Below are 7,135 nucleotides of genomic sequence, written 5' to 3' on the forward strand. Positions count from 1 at the left end.
AGAGGAAAACAAACAAACAAACAAAACTGTTTCCTTTCTGTAGGTAAAGGAACAAGTTTATATTCTTTGCTGTTGCCAGACAGTCGAAGAATCCCAGACAGAAGATTTGGTTTCAAGTAAGCACCAATGTTCTAAGCTGTACTTTAGTTGTTTACTTCTCAGTTCAAGTCCAAATCCCAATCAGCCACATCACTTGTGTTGCTTTTTATTGAAAACTTTATATTTCTATAGCACATTTTACTTTTCAAAATACTTCATACCTTTTATTTCCTTTGTCTGTTTGAAAAAGATTGGGCTGGTTTTATTGTCTTCATAGTCAGCTTTTCCAGAGCAACAAAGGCACTCCAGAAGCTGGGACTTATCTTAGATTTTCTCTCAGACTAATACTGATATTATGGGAACCTGTTCAAAATAAAATATCGCACACCACTAGGGAGAATAGAGCTCTTCCATATAAAAGGCTGGATTTACAATAACATGTACTCAGAAATCAAGGAGAAGGGATTCAAACTATACTAATACAATATCTGACAAGTCACTGTTTAGACACTACACTGCTTTTCAAGTAAAATCCCACTTTTGTTTCTGATTCATTCACTCTTAGCAAATACAATATTTCCAAACGAAAGGTATTGGCTATGAAAACTAGCCAAGGGGAAAGTTTTTAAACTCGTGATTAAGAAAAAGATTAATAAGAACATTGCTGAGTCGATAACACATAAAACATATTTACAATAGCATATGCAGTACCTTCTAAATGAAATAAGTATGATAGAATTCATTAAAGTGTGGCTCGTGTGTGTTAAAATGCCTTTCAATGTATGAGCACAAAAACTCTTAGGAAAAGATATAAAGCAGAGAAAAAGGTTATTTATACCTTAGGATTTTCACTCAAGAACATGCTACTTCCTTCTTCGAGAAGGTTTGATATTTTTAACCAGCATTTAAAGAGACTTTACCTATGGGCCTTAAAACAAAGATGATTTTACATTGATCAAAACTCACATGTGAACACCAGCATAATAATGAAGCTGTTAATAATAAAACATGTCGGTGAATTACAGATTCGAGGTCACATAAAGTCCTTTCTACTTTGATACAGGGGAAATTAAACTTTAAACAAACTAGTCACATGCCATGTAACAGTAACCCACAGGAACAAAGAGCAAACGAGCCAACCACAATTAATTTATTCAGCATTTCGCACCAAATCATCCCGGAGAGAAGACATTTCATTTACAAGGACTGACCGCGAAACTTGCTGCAAACGTTAGCTTTACCTCATCACAGAAGCCCTTCTGAGGGTACACTTGAAAACTGAAATCTGTCCAGACCCCTAGCCGCTGAAGGAGCACGGGCCACAAACCCTTCACACCCTCCCCAGAGCGCCAAGAGAAATTAGGGATGGGCGGAGCTGCGGGTCAGGAGAGAGGCTATTGGAGATATTAGGCATGCTCTTAGACTCTACAGACTAACACACATTTATTCATGGCGATGAAAGCCTTAATTGGACTGAGCTGCAGAAAATTAGATAAAAACAGGGATTATTTGTAAACAGTAAAGCCTCACAGCTGGCGACAAAGTAACGCAACCTTATTTCTTCAGAAGCGCGTTCTCACTCCACCAGACACAAAACTTCGGTCTCTTTTCCGTTCTTTCTTTTTTCCATCATCTTTTTTCCTTTCCTCCCCTTTTCAAATAGTGCTCACACTAACTTTATCAGGCTGGTACTCCATTGGGGGAATGCTTGGAGGCCGCAGCGACTCTCCCGAGAGCTCGATCTCCCGTGGCCGCGCCTTCCGTCCCAGCCACTGCGCCCTTGATCCGCTTCGACAACCCCCGCACGGCTGGAGGTTGCTTTCGCCCAGCACAGGGAACCCGCTCCCCACACTTCTAATACAGGGACATCCGAGTGGAAAGAGGCTGGCTGTGCAACTTGCAGACCATCTCGGAGTCCCCAGCCCGCACCCAGACGGCTACCCCAATCCAGGCCTCCCAGGAGGAGACCGGACCACAGGTGGCTTCCAGCTCTCCGAGTCCGCGCCTCGTGCTTCCCCATGGGCGGCCGCCCGGGCGTGGATCGCTCGGCAGAGCCTCCCAGCCACCCCAGCTTGAGTCCAGGCTACCCTGGGCGAGGGTGCGCGCCGACCCGACGCGAAGGGCCCCCGCGGGACCCCAGGTCCTCCCGCGCGTGCCCCTACTGACCTCGGCGTGGTGGCCGAGCCGGCGCTGCGGCAAACCGCTGCAGCTGGTACCCGGCTGTCACCTGTGTTCCTTCCATGACGCCAACGTCCGAGGATCCTACCCTCCCGCTTTATGTCACCGGCGACTCGCCACATCGCGGTTCCTCCCTGCACCGCGGGCGCCTTTCCCACGACACCTGATGCCTCTGGGCGGTGTGGGGCTTGGCTCACCTGCGGTACGCAGCACGCAGAGGGGGCTCCGGGCTGGGGCCGCGCGGAGACCCAGGGGAGCAGCGTCAGCGGGCAGCTCGGGAAGTCTCTAAGGCTCAGCCTTCAGCCCGGTACAGCGGAAGCTGGCCGCTGCCGTTGGCATCCTCCCTCCTCCGACCGCTTAACTCGTGCCCCTCCGCCCCCACGACTCGGGTTCCTTTCCACGCCCTTTCTGGGGCCGTCTTTCAAGGGGACAGGCGAGGCGAAAGAAACAGTTAGAATGAGCTCGGCCCTGTCCGGGGTCTCTCCGCGGTGCCCCACCTTCACCCCTTCACGGCTCTCCACGTCCCGGTAAACAACCCGCACAACCCTACTCCGGTTCTTTCTGACTGCGCAGGAGCTGCCGCGAGGTGAGGTGGAAATCCGTGGGCTCTGGGCTTCAAACCCGAAAAGGCGCCATCCCTCTTGTCCCATTCCTCTCACATGGTTGGGACGCGAGGACGGATGTAAAGAACCTGGCCAAGAGTGAGTGTTCAGTCCTCTCTAGCTGCCGTCTATTCTGATTTTTGTATACAGGGAAAATCATGAAGTGTAAGACTTTTCCAGCCTGAGCCTTGTACTCTCTCTAAGACTTCCAGTTTTGCTATGAAATTAATGGACTGTTGACTAGACTCCTCTAGACTAGATGCTGGGACAGAAAGAGTCCTAGAAAGCTCTTAGAAGAAATGTGACTAGAAATACTTGAAGTATGACAAAGATTCTTTACTTGGACAAACTTTAGGCTCCTATATGTTCTCCTAGACTCATCTGTGCACTTCTCTGTAAAATCAAGTTTTAGCAAGAACCCTGTTAGTTTAACCAAAAATATCTCCCAACACACACACAAAGTCAATATCTGATCATCCTCAATATCTGATGGAGTTCTTCACCTTCTGCCATTCTGTAGGTGGTGTCTGATCACCCTGGCCTGTTTTCAGTTTGATGGGGTTAGCCAGTACTTTCATCATCTCTGTTGTTTTTCTCTTAGTAATTTTTCACCCAATGACCCCTATCTACCCTGTACTTGGACTAGGAATTCCCGCCTGCCCATGCTGTATTTAGAGTTAGCTCCATCTTTCTCCCCTACTGTAAAATTTATTGCTGTGGTCCCTATACTTACCTCAATGGTCCTGAATAAAGTCCGCTTTCAATCTTTAACAAGCACCATTAAATAGGCTTTTTCTTTAAGAGTAGACCTCCAACCATAAACCTTTTTCTTCGTGATTTTTTTAAAAAATTAAACCTTGGTTTATTCCTTATCAGGGATAGGTCAGGAACTTGATTAATTTGAATTACAACCACTTTGGAAATACTTTGATTTTTTATTTTTTTTTATTTTTTATTTTTTGGCCACAGGTAAGTTTGCAAAACACACACACACGCAGACACATACACACACACACACACACACTGAATTTTCATAACAGGTAATCCCCAAAATTATCTCAAGAGCTATCAGATCCTTTACAAAACCTTTTTCAAATCAAACCAGTTTGCACGGATAATTTATAAATGGAAATAGCTTTCCTTACAATGGAGTAGAATTTTATCCTGTTAATTAACTTATGCCTAAGTGCTGTGAACAAGGCAGATACTCAAAAGGCTATAATTGGCACACTCAATTCTCAAGTGCAATTTGCAAAATATAATCTCTAACACTCACATGCCTCCACATGCTTTAGCACTGTCTCCTTACTATAACAGTAAAGTCATCTTGACAGTGGGAGTCTGAAATACTTGATTGTTCTGGAACAATCTAAACTTTGGAGAGGTTCACGGGTGTAAATAATGGCCCTCATGTGATCTTAGTTAGAGCTGACTTAAGCAGATAGGTGAATAAAAAAAGTCAGGCTTTGCAAGAGTCATATGGATGGGGGCCCAAATTCTCTTCTTGCCACTTACTGACTGACCTTGGGGAATTATTTAACCTCTTCATCTCCCCATTTCCTTCTATGTATAATTCATCTAATAAAAAGAATGATGAACTTTAATTAATGGGATGCATGTAAAGCACCTATTATTGTGCCTGGCATATTTTATGTGCTTTAGGTATTCATCTTTTTTTTTTTTTTTTTTGGAAGAGCTAAAATAATGAAAGGAACAACCGTGTTCATGGATTACAAGACTTAATATTGTTAAGATGTTAATCTAGGCAAGTTCATTTATAGAGTCGGCCTAATCTCAATTGAAATTCCAGCAAGCTGTTCTGTAGAAATTGACAAAGTGAATCTAAAATTCATACAGAAATGCAAAGAAGTAGAATAACCAATTTTTGTCCTTGTTAAAAATAAAGACCAAATTGGAGGACTTACTTTACCTCATTTTAAGACTTATTATAAAACTATATGAGCAAAACAGTTTGGTATTTGTGAAGAGACATATAGAATATATATAGACAGTGGAACAGACTAGAGAGTCCAGAAATGGATCAACACACGTTTATGGTCAACTGGTTTTTGACAAAGGTACCAAAACAATGTAAAGAGGAAAATTGAGCCTTAACAATCAACATAGTAATACTATTGGCTCAATATATTGACATTTTGTCAAAAGGAGGACAGGAAACTCTGATATGCAGAGTCAAAGATTAAGGTTAACATTTCTGGAAAGCATAACAGGAACACATTAGAGAGAAGCAGTTAAAGTCCAAGTAGTCGGTCTTGCTTGTAACTGTTGTCATGTTACAAGTGTATGTCCCTGGCCCTGCTGATGATTAGTTCTTGAAAATGAAATAAACATTAGTATGTTTACATACATAGTATATATTGTGTTAACACTTTGAATAGTATTTCAAGAAATAACAAGTTTTGCAAATAAAATAACTCCCTAAATTGGCAATTTCAACATATTTCCATGTAATACTGTTGGTCTAGCTAAAAGAGCCAAATGTTAAACATTTGAATACTACCCTGTCATGTTTACTGCATTTTCCAGTGTTTGAATATTCACTAAATAATATATTTCTATGTAAGTCAGACAAAATATTTTCATTGTTAAAAGAGTAGATGAGACTTATGGTCAAGATGGTACAGTAGATAAACTGGGTTCTCCCTTTCCCATGATCACATCAAATTTATAACTAAAATATAGAACAAACGTCATTGAGAACCACCTGAAGGCTAGCTAAATAGAACTGTTATAACTAAGGATATGAAAAAGAAGCCATGTAAAGACTGATAGGAGGGGTGGAGATGCAAAATGAGCTGATTTCACACTCACGTGTGGTGGTTAAGAATCGGTCCCAGAGGTTCCCCCTAAGGAGTGAGGAGTCCCAACCCAACACCAGGCTCCCAGGGCACCAGTACTGGAAAAGGAGTCACCATAACATCTGGCTGTGAAAACCAGCAGGGAATGCAACTGCTGGAGACCTAGGCACTGCAGGTCTTAAAGGGCCTGTACACAGACTCACTCACTCACAAAGTCACTCACTCTAAGCTCTAGCATAGAGGCAGCAGCTTAAAAAGTGCCAGGGACATAGAGGGAGGAATTAAATTGACTAACTTCAGGGTGGGAGCTGGAGTGGCAGAGGTCAGGGCAACTTTCTCTGGAGTAGGAAGCACTGACAGTCACCATTGTTTCTTTGTTGAGCTCCCCTTCCACCAAGCCAACATGGCATAGGCAGGCACCAAATCTATGTACTCCATTAACTTAGCTAACACTGTTCACCCCACCCTGATGATTCTTTGAAACCAGGCTCACCCAACTCACTCACCCAGCTCAAGCCTCTTCCAGTGGCTCCTCCACACAAGAAGCCTGACTTGGCTTACACTGCAGACTTTCCCAAACTCTCTCAAAGGTCCACAAACCCCAAAGAAGCAGCAGCTGCCCTCCGGATGCCTTGTAGCTCTTGTTAAGTGACCTTAAGCTCAGCACAAGTGGCAACAAGTCTCAGCTTGCATTGTAACTCCCATCAGGTGGCCCCAAACCTGGCATAAGCAGTGCCCAGTCTTGGCCTGGAACATAGCTTCAACTAAGCAGCCACAAGCTCAGCATAAGTAGTCGCTGTCCTCAGCCCATAACGTAGTGTCCACCAAAAGGTGCCAAGCCCAGCCTAGGTGGCCAGTCTTGGTTCACAGCATAGCCTCTTCCAAATGCATCCAATCCCAGCACCAGAGCTCCTACCAAGCAGCTCTAAACCTGGAACAAGGAGCAGTTGATGTTGGCCTGTACCAGAACTCACTCCCAAGAGGCTCCAGACCCACTATACCTAATGGATAGGTTCAGATTACACCAGAGCACCACTAAAATAGTTGCACAAACAACACACCCAAAGGGCAAACTTGGTTGCTAAAGTGACTCTTGCTCCATAGGGTTAACCCCTGCACAACAGCTCACCCTCTGTAGTCATGGCTAGACATCACAGCCAGTCAGCCTGAGGGGCAATTCAACCTACTGATGTGCCAACGGCAACCAAGGCTCAACTACAACAGGAGAGCACACACAACCCACACAAGGGACATGCCTGGAGCACCCAGATCAAAACAGGGATACTGTGCCACTGGGCCTCAAAGGACACCTACTACATAAGACTATTCTGCCAAGACTGGGAATAGTGGATCTACCTAATATATAGAAACAAACGCAGGGAGGGAGCCAAAATGAGGGAACAAAGAAACGTGTCTCAAATGAAAGAACAGGACAAAATTCTAGAAAAAGAACTAAACAAAATGGAGAAAAACAATCTACTACATACAGAATTCAAA

This window comes from Pteropus alecto, unplaced genomic scaffold (assembly GCF_000325575.1).
Source record: "Pteropus alecto unplaced genomic scaffold, ASM32557v1 scaffold25, whole genome shotgun sequence".
Taxonomy (NCBI): domain Eukaryota; kingdom Metazoa; phylum Chordata; class Mammalia; order Chiroptera; family Pteropodidae; genus Pteropus; species Pteropus alecto.